At 34.3% G+C, this 15,950-nt stretch overlaps 2 long non-coding RNA genes across 3 annotated transcripts in view; one reads left to right on the top strand and one right to left on the bottom strand.

The window, feature by feature from the left end:
• The window catches only part of LOC109502456, a 152,516-nt gene that overhangs the window by 120,625 nt on the left and 15,941 nt on the right, over window positions 1–15,950 (bottom strand). The window lies entirely within an intron of this gene.
• Window positions 4,158–15,763, top strand: LOC111561742. Its single transcript, XR_002744492.2, has 4 exons — window positions 4,158–4,316; window positions 5,697–5,854; window positions 6,059–6,167; window positions 14,362–15,763. It is a non-coding gene; the product is annotated as an uncharacterized LOC111561742 (long non-coding RNA).

Here is a 15,950-nt window from a genome sequence, read left to right as displayed (position 1 = left end):
CAAGAAATAAAATTCAGATAATGTAATTAAATTTCAGAAAAATGTGAAGGTCAGACACAAGAATGTTGTGTTTTGTGCATAGGATTCCTCATTACCTTTCCATTTCTACAAATGTATTTCACTTTATACTTAATTTTTTAGTTATACTAAACAAAGTAAATGACTGTAGTATTCATTTATTTACATTGCAGTTAATGTAATGAATAAATTGTGCCCTATGTGAACCAAATCAGATTCAAATATTTAATCAGCACTTGCCAAAATTATCTAAAATTATTTTTCTCAAAAAAAGTGCAAGTTGGGTAGGGCTGTTTTTCAAAAGTGGAAATTTTAAGTTCATTAATTTTCATTACTAATGTAATTTTAAATTGTAATGCTCTAACGCATCTGGCAACTGAAGCCAAGTTTCACAACTCACATTCATCAGTACGCAAATATTGACATTACAGTGTCTATCTTATTAGACTTGTGAAATTCTGATATTCCTGACTTCCAAGGTATCATGATAGCGTTGTAAAATTTTTCCTGACACTTTTGCCTTTATCATGTAAAAAATAAAATGAGAATTACACTCTGTGGGCAGAGTAACAAAATTACTTCAGTTTCTTGGGAAAGATTACTAATATTTTTCCCAGAAAAGGTTTAAACACAAAATAGACTATTCATGTGATCCATAATAGCATCTACCTTTTTTTATTTACTATAAATTAACATATACAATGTCTGCTCTATGTAATACCAGTGTTATTTCTAATCAAACATTTCCTCATAAAATTCTGTGATCCTACTTTTTCTGTAACATTAAGTTCTCAATTCCTTATAATGCATGAATTTATCATTTAAAATTTTAGTAAATATTTTTTGTAATTCTTTAAAGTACTAGGAATGAATTGGCTTTAGGAAGCATCAAAATAAAATAGAAAATTATTAAAGTAAATCCTTCTGTTACCAAATAGATCACAAGAACAAATTATTCGCCAGTAAAGCACTCTAATATCACCACGTCCTTCTTCCTTATTTCTCCTTTCTTCACAAAATGTACACAGGCAGTAAAGCAAAGAGAGTCAACATTTCTATTTCACTAATAATTATCTTTACTCACTTTCAATAGGGTATGAGATTATAACTCTATTTTATAAAGTGGCTGATCACAAAGATCTCAAGAATGTGGCCAAAGCCCCTAATATGTACCCATTTATTCCCCAATAGTATCGCATTCCAGGAACAGCTCTGCATTGCCTATATTCTCTTCAAGTAGAATTGTTATATTAAAATAACCCTGTTCTGTACATTTAGGGTAGAAAATCAGTAACAGGATGTTATTCAGGATGAAATAAGTTAATAAAACAATTATAACCCAATTAGTTTCAGTCATAACAGGATATTTAATAGCAATGAAATACCATGACTAGTTCAAGATATGTCACACTTTTGTTTATCATTTGCTTTGCATGAAACCAGCCTATGTAACTTCATGGTCAAAGTTTATTATAATTTACAAGTAAAAAAAGTGAAGATTAGAGAATTTAAGTAACTTGCTTAAGATCACAGGCTAATAATATTAGTAATAGAAAAAGTCAAAAGCAAAAATTGTTAATAAGACTTTTAGAACTATTTTTAACACTAGTGAATCCATCTCCTTAGATCTAATTTCACAACCTATTTATTACTAAACACATTTGCAATAAACTACCCATTATGTGGTTATGCCATGCTCAAGACCATGCACAAATCTTCACTATTTTCTTATCAAAAGAAAATGCCCTCTGATAAATTCCCCTAATTTTTTTTTTAAATTTCACTCTTATTGTTCTAGTGTATCTATTTAAAAATTTTTTTTTAATTTTTTTAGTGAAGAAATATATAAAGGAATTCTTTGGTCTTCTATGGCTGTCACCAATTCCTATTTTACTGCTAACAGTAAAGGCTGATGCTATATATGAAATTATAATAATATGTTATATAGAAAGGAACTGAAGCTGCTATTTTGGACCAGAAACTCTGCACACAGTAACAATGTGAAACTTACTTAGGATTTTCCTCTATACTTTGAAACCTAAAGTTGTACTTCCAATCTCTAAAAATATACTCAATTAAATAAAGGCTGGTACTTACCAACAACTTCCTAAAGTAAAAATATTTAAATCTCTGCATAATGTCTGAATTTTTAAAGTATATGTTTTAAAAATATGGGGCGCCTGGGTGGCGCAGTCGGTTGAGCGTCCGACTTCAGCCAGGTCACGATCTCGCGGTCCGTGAGTTCGAGCCCCGCATTGGGCTCTGGGCTGATGGCTCAGAGCCTGGAGCCTGTTTCTGATTCTGTGTCTCCCTCTCTCTCTGCCCCTCCCCCGTTCATGCTCTGTCTCTCTCTGTCCCAAAAATAAATAAACGTTGAAAAAAAAATAAATAAATAAAAATAGAGTATATTTCATCTTAAGGCTGTTGATCTATTTGTTAAAGGAATGGAGAAAAATATAAGAAGAAAAAGAATCTAAGAGATAAGAAGGAAGAGGAGAAGGAGAAAAGGATGAAGAAGAATCACCATCATCATCTACTCTCTGCTCCACTATATCCCTTCACTAACTCCTCAACCCTTTATAATCCTATTTTTGCTCACAAGATTGCAGAATATTCTCTCCATCAAATAAAAACAGCGTGTGACCTGTATACTTCCTCTATCTCTTAAAATTATCCCTTTGGCTTCCAAGATAATTCTCTCCTTACAGCTTTATTCCCTGATATTTCCTTCCTTTCTGTTCACCATCTTAAATGTCCATGTCACCCAGAAAAAAATGAAACTATCCATAAGAAACTTAACTGAGTCATAGACAAAGCTCAAGACTATTTTAGATACAAAAATATACAATACCCAATAAACTAAAATTACAATGTCTGGCATCTAATAAAAAATTACCAGACAGACAAAGAAGCAGGAGAGTATAAACCGTAAAGCAGAGAAAAATTAATCATCAAAAATAGCCCAGAACTGACACAGATGATAAATTTAAGACATAAGGACATTAAATCAGCTGTCATTACTATATCCCATATATAAATAAACTACAGGAAAACTGCACATGTTATGTTTAGATGTAAAAGATATGCCAAACCTAAATCAAACTCTAGATGTAAAAACTAAAAATATCTGAAATATATTTCAGATTAGACTAATGGCAGACTAGATACTTCAGATGAAAATATTAGTGAACCTGAAGACATACATATCAATAGAAACCATCCAAAAGGAAACACAAAAAGAAAAAAGACAGAAAAAAAAATGAATAGAGCATCAGGAAACTGTAAGTTAACTTCTAGTAACCCAATATATGTCTAATTAGAATGTCTAAAGAGAAAAGAGAAAGGAGAGAAAACATATTTGAAGAAATAAAGTCTGAATTTTTTACAAATGTGATGGAAACTATAAACTCACAGATCTAAGAAGTTCAACAAACCCAAGCAAAAGAAACATGAAGAAACTACACCCAAGCACATCATAATCAAGTTGCTTAAAACCAATGACAAAGAGATAATCTTTAAAGCAGAGTATAAATTTTCAAAATAATAATAAAATATATTCTCTTGTGGTCTTCTCTTCATTTAAAACCAATCTAGATTCCTATTTCTCTAGTCCTTCCAGGGGTGCCTGGGTGGCACAGTTGGATAAGCGTCTGACTTCAGCTCAGGTCATGATCTCAGGTTCGTGGGTTTGACCCCACGTCTGGTTCTCTGCTGACAGCTCTGAGCCAGGATCCTGCTTTGGATTCTGTGTCTCCCCCCACCCCCCCCCACCCCTCTCCTGCTCCTACTCTTTCTCTCTCAAAAATAAATAAACATTAAAAAAAATTTTATAGTCCTTGCAATCAGGACAAATATTTTATTTTTAAGCTAGAAGCTAAAATTCAGAAACAGTGCTGGGAGTATGGAGACAAAAGAGGCTCCTATGGCCTAAAATTTAAGGAGGCACTTGCCTGACCCTAAAAGGAAGTATCTCTTAAACTTTCATCCTAGGAGCCTCTCATGCTTTCCCATAGTCCTGGCCTTGCTCTGCAACAACCATCAGAAGACCTCTGTTAGTTTTAATAATGAATATTACAGCCTCATAAGAAACTATTCCTGGAGATGCACGTATATCCTATAATCTATCTTTTTCAGGAAACAAAGTTCACCTCATTTATCAACAAACATAAATTCAGCATACCTTCTACTTAAGTGGCAGATATTACTGAATCCCATGAAGAAACAACATAAGATCCTTACTTTTAAAATGGTCATGCTGAACAAGGAAAATTATCAAATGAACACTTACCACAAAATTGGTAAGTACTAACGGGAGGAATAAACTAGGTGCTATAGGGGCACTGGGAAGAGAGGGCCTAACAGTGAAGATTAGGAAGAGGGTTCTGGGAAAGGCTTTCTAGAAAGAACATACCTCCTATGGTAGGAGATACAAATTCATCACTATAGATCAAATATAAGAAAAAGTGACAGTGCATACACAATGGTAACTAGTAACTGACACTACATGTTCACTGTGCAAGAACAGAGGGTGATGGGAAATATGGCAAACTGGAAAATGATCCAAAAGTTGCCCTCAATCAACACAGCTAATTGTTGCTATGTGGAAAGCAAGATCACTGTCAGATATTCTAATTTCCCAGAGGTTAGAAATCTGAATTTTTGTGTGAAAATTCTCAGATGTTAAACACTTGCTATTAATTCACACTTCTAAAAAACACCATGCAGGCCAAACAAAATATATCTGTAGGCCAGATTCAACACACCAATTTGTTATTTAAATTATCCACACCTATAGTTCTCTCTAACCCCTGCACTAGACATTTAGGAATTCAGTATCCAAGCATTCAAATTAATACAAGTTCTCAAAACCACTGAGATGTTTAATTGTATTTTCTCTTAACCCTTGACTTTCCCAGGTTGGAAAACCCTGGTGATGCATGTACAAAGAAATCTTTCAGTTTCCTCTTACTATTTCATGTGGTTCTTAAGGAACATTAAAGTAGGCATGCTTCCAATCTTAAATCATACTAATAGAACAAAGATAAAATACTCTGTTAGAATATCTGATATGAATTGTGTATTGGATGTCAAAGTCCAAATGATCAGGATATTCTAGTTTTAAGATCTACATTCTATTAAGAAGAGACTATTTAAAAGTCCTTTTAAAAACCATAATCTCTATAGCAAATTAAACTCTGAAAGGATTATGATCATCAAGCACAAGGAAAAAGAGAGAAGTGGTCAAAGATACCAGTTATTCAAAAGCTGACGATGAATGCCTTGGTTTTTCTTCCTGCAATTTATCTTTGTTTCATAGAAAAAGTAAACATGTGGGATATTTGTGAAATAAAGAAACACCAAGTTATCTTAAGAATAAGTATACCATTTAGTACACTGCAACTTCAGATACTACATTGGAATGAAAAATCAAGAATTCTTTATTAATATATGCATTTCATGATTAATTTTCCCTATTACTCAGAATTCATCTATATATAAGACTTAGTCAAAATCTACTAAAAATGACAATATTGGCCTTGAAAAAGTTTTGTGAAGGTAATTTTAAAAATAAATAAAACTAAACATATTCAAAATCAAATTATTAATAAATTATCACAAATAGGTTGAACAAATCAATGTGTGAAAGACCTAAAAATGATCAACATGTCTGTTTTTAGCTCAATGTGGTGTTTCAGAATTCAGGATATTTTCAGAAACAGATTATACAACCAACTTTGCTCTCATCAAAATAGAATAGAAGAAAATATTGAAAACAAAGTACTGCTATTGCTTGGACTTTTCTTTATGGATCCAGGGTGTGTGAAGACTCAAGAAGGTGAGAAGAAAGGATTTGGAGGGTGATCAGACCATACAACCCTGATGATACCTCTTGATAAAACAAAAATTAGCCATATGTTAAACAAACACAGAATAAAATCTAAATGTTATCAGAATACTTTCTACTTTTTATGATAAAATTGGGTATAGGGAGAGTGGGGACAGAGTTCTGACTCTTGAGTGATACATCTGTATTCTCCAGGAGACTGCAAGGTCCTTGAAGGCAGAAACCGTGTCTTTTTTCCTCATGTGGCATACCCAGCACCTAGCACATGGTAGTACACAAGCATTTTAATAAATGAGTAAAATAAGTAAGTATACAGTGTGTTATCTAATAATTATACTGTAAACTTTGCTAAATATTTTATTCAATATGGTTACGGAGTGGAATTTCTGATTAATAAAATAATACTTTTTTTGGTTAAAGAATACTATTAATAGAGAAGTCTTCTTGCAATTAGAAGCAGCTTAAAACACACACACACACACACACACACACACACACTGATTTTGAATTCAACCCGACTTGAATTCAATTTCTACATCTGCCATTTAGAATTAACTTAACCTCTCTGAGTTTGTTTCTTCATCTATGAGCAACACCAGCAGTAATACTGTTCACCTCGTTAAAGATGGTAAGAGGGCAAACACAAAGAACATGTAAAGTACATGGCATGGGCATTTGGTCAAAACTGGTAACTATTATCATTTTTAAGAAATAATAATTTTATTAAAGTACTAAACCCTAAAATCCATTCCAGAGTTTGGGGTGTTTTTTGCTCATTTAGGTCATACTTCAAGATCTTTCAGAGTTCTGTTTGAATGGATAATAAAACAAAAATAGCAGAAATGGCACTTAACACAGACTTAACTGCTAGAATTCCAGATAATTAAACATCCTCCTAATGTACTAAACTACTACTATGTAGCAGGCATCTGTACGAAAAGCATACTGAACAGACAAAACTCCCCAAGAACTTATATTTTGTGGGATTTGGGGGGATGGGCCAGGAGACAGTTAATAATAAACATTATAAATATGGTATCTCAGCAAGTGATTAGTGCTATTAAAATAGAGAGTGGACTAGGAGAAGATTGGGAGTACAGGGCGGGTGGGGATGAGAATTATAATTTCAAATTTGGCAGTTGGAGTAGATGTCTGGGAAAAGAATGTTTAATAAAAACCTGAAAGAGGCAAGGAACTTGGCTATGTGGGTAGTATTCTAAAAATAAATGCATATTCAATAATTTTCTTAGTTTATATGGTATTGATTTTTTATGTATTCTACTTAATTCTCTAATTGTTAATCCTCTTTTTAATCATATCAATATTTTCTTACTCTTTTTTACTTGAAAACTCCATTTCAGGTCATGGGTGTGAAACAATGATCAAAAAGAAAACTGTTATTGAATAAGCACTCAATAAGCACATTTTTTTAATGCTTATTAATTTTGAGAGAGAGAGAGAGAGAGAGAGAGAGAGAGAGAGAGAGTGAGCAGGGGAGAGGCAGAGAGAGAGGGAGACACAGAATCCCAAGCAGGCTCCAGGCTCCCAACTGTCAGAACAGAGCCCCACATAGGGTTTCAAACCAGAAACTGCAAGATCATGACAGAGCTGAAGTTGGCTACTTAACCAAATGAGCCTCCCAGATGCCCCAATAAACACATTTTTAATAGGGGCGCCTGGGTGGCTCAGTTGGTTAAGCGGCCAACTCTTGACTTCCGCTCAAGTCATGAACTCATGGTTCCTGGGTTCAAGCCCTGCATTGGGCTCTGCATTGACAGGGTGGAGCCTGCTTGGGATTCTTTCCCTCTCTCTCTGCCCCTCCCCTGCTCTCGCTCTTTCTCCCTCTCTCTCTCAAAATAAATAAACTTTTGTTAAAAACCACATTTTTAATAAGTATCTTTTAAGAGGCAAATTAAAGTAGCATGCTTAAATTTCAGAAATGACCCTTCACCCAGTAGTATCTTAAAAATAATGCATTTAATAGCATTGTCTCCCTAAAATCACTTAAAAATGTGACCAGTACTTTTTAGCATAACAGACAAGTATTATTGTCATTCTAAGTAGACCAGCAGATGTGCAGTTCTTGTGGAGCAAGATAACCATAAACTATACAAGTTTCTACAGGAAAGCATAATAAAAAAGCTGATAAATAAGATTCTAGGGAATAAATTACTAATTTTTCACTAATCAGATCTCTGTGTGTGCTCCAAGAAAAGAACAAATTAAACAACCAGACTAAATAAAAATCACTTAAAGAAAAATAGAGAAATTATAAAAACCATACACGATTAGAAATGTTTAATAGAAAAAACGAATCATATAATAGAGCTATGAACCCTAACAGTTCTGAAAAATGTTCAAGCTGAATTATAAAATAAACATTCAAATATATATTTTAATATCCTCCCTAGCACATTTCAGTATTTCCCTGAACCAATTTTATGTACATGTAATTTATGTTTCTATGTCAAACACCTGCATGTTATAAATATATTAGCACAAAAACCTATTTTGAGTATTTTATTAAATCAGAAGTATATACTAGTACGCTTCCATTCAGTTGAAGAAGTTAATACAAGAATTGTTGGCTAGTTATGGTATAAAATTGTGCCAGGAAAAACATTCATTTATTTATATACTGTAGCACCTGAAAATGTTTCATTTACACTGTGCCCAGAACCACAAAATTTATCAAATAAATTTCCACACTCTCCCATCCATGTGAAGGCTACATTTCCAAAGACACTGTGAAATTCACATTACTTTTAAAAATAAAAATTAGTACTACATAATTATATCTGAAAACAAAAAAAGAAAATACAGTATTCTGTAAAATACGAAAAGTATAATATATTAACGATTTTGTAAAATATGCAGAAGTTGGGGAAATGATGATCTTAAGAACATTAAATGCAAAAAAAATTAAGATTGCATTTGATAAAGATGAAAAATCAGGGGGCCTGAGCTTAAAACAAGTTATATTATTGTAATTGTAACAAATGTAAGAAGACCTGAAGTTTTCTATTTTTAAATTATTATTTATTTATAATACTTACAATCAGCTTTTTAATATAGCATGGAAAAATTATGACATCTAAATACCCAAATCAAGTCAGCCTGAACCTATAAGAATGGAACCTAACTAAAATTCATATCCCTACATTTCACTGATATACAAGGGGTGATTCTGTGCCCTCCTCTTCCCCTTCCAGGACATCTGGCAATATCTGGAGACATTTTTGGATATCACAACTGGGGGTAGGGGAGGCAATACTACTGCCATGCGGTGGGTACTCAATGCTGCTACACATCCTTACTGTAGAGCACAGCACCCACATAAGAAATTATATTGTTCACAATGTCAATGGTGCCCAAGTTGACATATGCTGCTATTTACATAGACGCTTTTTTTTAAGACCTCATCCCTGGGTCAGTCAACTATAAGCAGGATAGTGGGACCAAGTAGAACAAAGGACAGTGATCTCCATAAAGAATACCTCAGAAAAGAGCAATATATGAGAAGGCAATATGATTGGTCTATCTCCTATGTTGACAAAACACAGAACACCTTCTTTTCCACCTTCATGCAATTGCTTCCAATATTTCTGTCCCACCTATCCAGAATCTCTACTTCTTTGAAAGTCAATATGTTCAAATCCTCCATGTGTCTTTTTCATTTTTTAATATGCAAAACTCATACATACCCAAAAGAGAATAGTTTAATATAGCCATCACCCAACTTTAACAAGTATCAACATTCTGTCATTTTTTACTCTGTCATCTTTCATCTTGATTCTACCACTCTTATTGAATGGTTTTGATGGAGTATTTAAAAACAAATCTCAGGGGCACATAGGTGGCTCAGTTGGTTGGGCTTCACACTCTTGATTTCTGCTCAGGTCATGATCTCATGGTCCGTGGGTTTGAGCCCTGAATTGGGCTCTGCATTGGCAGCACGGAGCCTGCTTCGGCTTCTGGCTCCCCCCTCTCTGCCCTTCCCCCACTCATTCTCTCTCTCTCTTTCTTTCAGTATAAATAAATAACTTAAAAAAAATAAAGGCAAATCTCAGACACCACATTATTTTACCAATGAGTATTTCTCCCTATATTTTTACCCGTGAAGAAAGATATTCAGGATGACCTGGATATGATCACCCTGAAAGTGGGCAACAATAAAATGAGATAAATTAGATAAAGTGAAGAGGGAATGGGAGGGACCAGATCAGGCATGAAGTAGGACAAGAAGCCAAGGCTACAAGAAGCCAAGGGCTGCACACCAAAAGATGGTAAAAGCAAAGATGGTGTTTATAGCATCTGCAGTCAGATGCAGATCAGTTAGTTAGGACTTGCATGTAGAGTAAGGCAGTAGTGAGATGCTATCACATAGATGCCAGCAATGAACCAAGTGTTTGAATCAAGAATCTTAATAGGTCCCAATGCTGTTGCTAATTCTAACAATCTGATAGCTATCTAGAGTGCTTTTATAAAGACTCTGACAATCCGAGGAAGGAAAAAAAAAATCCAATATGGGTGGGGAATAGACAAATGGCAGCACCTATGTTACAGTGTTGTCATTTCTGGGAGCTACAGTAATAAAACATGGAGAGGAAACAAAACTTCCATGTGAAAGGCAGGCATTACCTGAGACTCTAAGAGGTCCAGAAAAAGGAAATCAAAAGTAGCATGCATCATACTGCAGAGCCACATGAAAGACCAGTCTGCTTGTTGGCATCCTGCGTATCTTTACCAAATGTGTGTGGCCCTACACTGACAAGTTTGTTCAAAAAATGCCAACAACAGGGGCTCCTGGCTGGCTCAATTGGTGGAGCACACAACTCTTTTTTTTTCCAAGTTTCTTTCTTTCTTTTTCTTTCTTTCTTTCTTTCTTTCTTTCTTTCTTTCTTTCTTTGGGGGGGGGGCGCGAGGGGCAGAAAGAGGGGGAGAGAGAGGATGTCAGCACAGAACCCTACGCAGGGCTCAATCCCACAACCTTTGAGATCATGACCTCAGCAGAATCAAGAGTCAGATGCTTAACCACTTAACCAACTGAGACACCCAGGTGTCCCAGGAGCATGCAACTCTTGATATCAGGGTCGTGGGTCTGAGCTCCACTTGGGTGTAAAAATTACTTACAATTTTAAAAAGAAAGAAAAAAAAGAAAAAGAAAAACAAAGTTGTTGCATGGCTTGCAAGTGTGCTATGAATATGTGAAAATAAAAGTTAAGAAGCTAAGATTCTAACTGTGTATTCATGGGAAGGATTTTAAAACATTGGTTTAAATCAAAGATGTTTAAATCATAAACATACAGCCCAAGGGAAAGACCATGTACCTTGGCTCCTCTGTTTCCCAGTCTCCAAACAGCAGCCTGTATATTCTTCTCAAAAGCAACTGTGACTATGTCACACCTGCTTAAAACCCTTCAGTGTTTCCTACCCTAGCCCAGAATAAAGTCCAAAATTCTAACACAGTCTGAGCTGGCCCTTGTCTACTTTTCCTCCTCCAATGGCATAGCATTCTGTCTCACTCTCCATCCACACTGACTTCCTTTCAGATTCTCTTTCTCTCTCTCATAATAATCCTTGTGCACTTGTTATGCCCAAGGTGGTGTGTTTAACACTTTACATTTACAATTAATTTAATCCCCTCTAAACCTTATAGAATAGGTGCAGTTACCATGTCCACAATAGAAGTAAGTACCTTATCATGGAAAAGCCAAGTATGATGTCTAATAAATAAAAGACTTCACTACATGTACTTCAACTAAAGTGTCTGCAATAAAGACTTGTAAAATATAAATAATTTTTTCCAGATCACAAACAAGCACTAGTCTCAAGTTATTGTTTTGTTTTGTTTTTTTTTAAAGAAGAACAAAGTAGCTATAAAAACACAATAATGCCTCCACTTAGGTCAGACCTTTGATAATCTCTAATCTTGTACTAAAAGTTGGCTTAAGAAAAAATGTCTGAAAGCCTGTCATGAAATTCATGAACTTTATATGACAAGATAAGAAGAATTACACATAGACTCCAACAATTAAGTAAACCACATCATGGTATTATATGTGGACACAATAGCCAGTGAGAAGTAGAAGAGTAGACCAGATTTAATTTTCTTTTTGGTTTTTCTAAACAATCTGAAGCCTTTCAATTTTAATGAATGATAACACAACATACTCAACAATGTGTCAATGCATCACAGATTAGTTTGATATTTGAGATTTAAATAGGATTTAAGTCAGGGAAGTCCATCAAGCATAGTACAAATATTCTCATTCTAAAAAACTAAAACAAAAGCTTTGATACTTATATATTGAAGCTTCAGTTATTTTTTAAAGTCTACATTATCTCTAAAATACTGCCTAAATGGGGTGTGATTGTACAATATAACAACCAGTCAGATATTAAAATATTCAAAATAAAATTTCTTAGAGGACTGAGAATTCACTGCCTTAAATATATGGCATGACTCTATTGTGCTAATGGAGACATTTGTGAGATTTGTATCTGTGTTTGAACATGTATGTACATAAATTAAAACACTAAGCATGAACAATTTGTAGGTGTTTTTACAAAACCCAGGAAGTAAACAAACATTGTAAATTTTAGGTTCATTTATTCAGGAAAACATAATGTATTTACTTTCTTTTCTCTGTGCTCAAATCGGTCTTTAACTATCCTATTATATGTATGCATGCATGTTTTTAATATTTACTATGTTTTACTGACTGCAAAAGTAATTACATACATTGTACATACTTTGAAAATGCAAAAAAGAGAAAAGACAAATTTTAAATACCACAACTCAAAGAGGATCACTCCTCTTAAAATTTTGGTATATGTTCTTCCAGGTTATATATTTATTCTAACAAAACTGTGAAAATATTGTAGAAACTGTGTGACTATTTTTAATGTAACAATTACCTTTCTACATCCTTAAATATTTTTTTTAAAACATGGCTTTTAAATAACTATATGTGTGTTTTTACTGTAATCTAATTCAAGAACCTTTTGGAAATTGGTAGAATACAAAATGTAAATAAACATTAACTCTCATAGCATAACATTAGTTTAATCTGATTTTTATCATTATTGAAAGGCAAAATAATCTACATTATATTTTAAATTAAAATAAATAGAAATATCACACATGAATTTAAATATATGTTCAAATTATTTCATGGATCAAGAACTCTAACATTCAAATTGTTTAACCAATATGATATTTGGGAATCATGGAAACAAAAATATTTTGTCACAAGTTTTAAAATACAATAATTAGTTTGATCAGGATTGTAAAGACTATTCTTTTAAATAACAATAATAAATAGTCCATAGAATTCAGGATCACTCACATATTATTTTTAAAAGGCTTCTTTTTTTCTTTTTTCTTTTCTTTTTTTTTTTTTTTTTCTCCAAAGTAGGCTCCACACCCAGCATGGAGCCCAACACAGGGCTTGACCTCACAACCCTGAGATCAAGACCCGGGCTGAGATTAAGACATAGCTGTTTAACTGAGCCACCCAAGTGCCCCTTAAGAGGATTATTTATGAGAGATTTACCCAATAAAGAATAAGGAAATTCAGAGCATGCAAATTATAGTAATATTTAAAACTTTAGTTTGAAACAATTTTATATTACAGAAATATTATAAAGAAGGTACAGCTTCCTTTAACCTCCCAATCTTAACATATAAGCATGATAAATCTATCAAAACTAGGAAGTAAAAATTGGTGCAACACTATTAACTAAAATTCACATTTCACCAGTTTTCCAGTAATGCTCTTTTTTTGTTCCAGGATCCAAACTAGGATACCAAACAAATATGGTTGTCTACTTAGTCTCCTCCAATATCTGTGAATTCCTTAGTCTTTCTTTGTTTTTCATGACCTTGATACTTTTGAAAAGTACTTGTATGGTACTTTCAGAATATTCCTCTATTTAGGCTTGCTTGATTTTTTTTTTAATGTTAATTTATTTTTGAGAGAGAGAGAGAGAACCCACACAGACCCTCACTCAAGCAGGTAAGGGGCAGAAAGAGAGGGGATCAGAGTATCTGAAGAAGCCCATCTGCACCAACAGCAGAGAGCCAGATGTAGGGCTCAAACTCAGGAACTGAACCTCGAGACCTCTGGGATGTTAAGTCATCAAAATAATTAATAAATTTTGGGAACAGATACTTTCTGGCAATGCAAATAACCTACTTCTCCTTAAAGTGTTACCCCTTAACTTTAGCATTCATCAGATTTGCTTATAGGAACCATTACTGTGCTGTGCTGTGCTATGATTTTCTATTTCCCTCATTATTTTTATATTTATTATTTGGAATTCATTTGTAACAGATTTATCTCTTGTCCTCCATTTTACTTATCTATTCAATTATTTATTTGTGTTAGTATGGACTCACAGATACCTATTTTATTTTGGGGGTTATAATTCAATACTATTGCTATTTATTTCATTGCTGAAATTATTCCAGCTTTGACTATTGGTTCTTTCAGGTTGTCTTCTGCATCCTCAAAGCAGTAAAATTTTTTGGATGTCAAGAAAGGGAAAAGGATGGTTATTCCCACAGAGCTGTGTCTGGAGAGCCTGGGACCTGGGGGAAATTATACCACTACCTCATCTCACACAAGGAGCTAGAAGTATTTGTCTGGCTTGGCCATAGAACCCAGGGCCTGAGAACAGCCAGGCTAGGTGTCAACTGGTCCTTACAGGTCCTTAAAACAAGAGGACATGAGGGGAATAAGCGGGTTGGTGACTGCTCTGTACACAACGGACTGTGTTGTGAATGACAAGGCAGAGTAATTTTTTTTTTAAGTGTACAGTTCATTGGCTTTTAGTATATTCTAAAAGTTACACAATTATCACCTCTATGTGATTCCAGAGCATTTTCACCATCCCCAAAAGAAACGCGTGGTTTTCTCCTGACATTTTTGACACCAACTATGCGGAGTTTTCTCCATACCAACAATAAATTCTCCAACACCAACTGGGTGTCCAACAATCAATTCAATTCTGACACAAACTCCTGGAGTTAGTGCAGACCCCACAGGTTATGAGCCCAGTCGCACAAGACCATCTCTACGTCAGATACTGGCTGCAAACTGGGTGCTCAGCCTATCTACAGTTCTTTCTAGCCAACTACAAATTCAGAGGTTCCCACAACCTATCACATTCAATAATTCACTAAAATAGTTAACAGAAATAAAAAAAAAAAAATTACATTTTCTGGTTTATTATAAAGGATACAATTCAGAAACTGCCAAATGGAAGAAATGCATAGAACAAGGTATGGAGGAGGAGGGCTGGCACAAAGCTTCAAAGTACTCTCAGGGATGCCACACTCAGAACATTAATGTGCTTACGAACCTGGAAACTCTCCGAACTCTATCCATTTAGGGGTTTTTAATGGAGATTTCATATTGTAGGCATTGCTAACTAAATCACTGGCCAGTTGTTGATTGAATTCCATCTCCAGCCCCTCTCCCCTCCCTCTCTCCCTCCTGGAAAAGTCAGTGGGTGGGGTTGAAAGTTCTAACCCTCTGGCAACCAGCTCCCATTGTAAAGCCATCTAGGCTTCCCTCATGAATCATTTCATTACCATATAAAAGACAGTGTCAAATAAAATAAAACAAAATGTAGACCAGGAGTGAAGATTCCCTCAAGCAGCAGACAAAACCAGTTAGACCACAGGAGCAAAATTTAATCTAGTTTATTTCATGAATGCAAGCAAAATTTAACATATTATTTCTTGTAAATGCCTCCGATAATCATAAATAAAACTTAAGTCATCTTCCTAAAGCAGTACATGATAATCACTTTTAACCAAACCTCTGCCATCTGGAAATCTCCACTGTAGTAAACAATTATTGTAAAGGTTAAACAACTTCCTTATTTTCACTTTACCAGCCATCCTGTAATGTTATGACTCTGAGCTTCATATCACATTTGGGTTTGAAGTCTCCCTGTTCACAAAGAGTTTGTTTCTCACTCAATATAATATTTGTATCAAGTAAAGTTCTGTGAATTTTCTTTTGACAACAGTAAATTCCAAGACTTTTAGGAGCTCTATGCTAAGAACTCAGGA

Source organism: Felis catus, chromosome A1, assembly GCF_018350175.1.
Source record: "Felis catus isolate Fca126 chromosome A1, F.catus_Fca126_mat1.0, whole genome shotgun sequence".
Lineage (NCBI taxonomy): Eukaryota > Metazoa > Chordata > Mammalia > Carnivora > Felidae > Felis > Felis catus.
The sequence above is the reverse complement of the archived record's forward strand: the minus strand, read 5'-3'. Positions and strand labels throughout refer to the sequence as shown.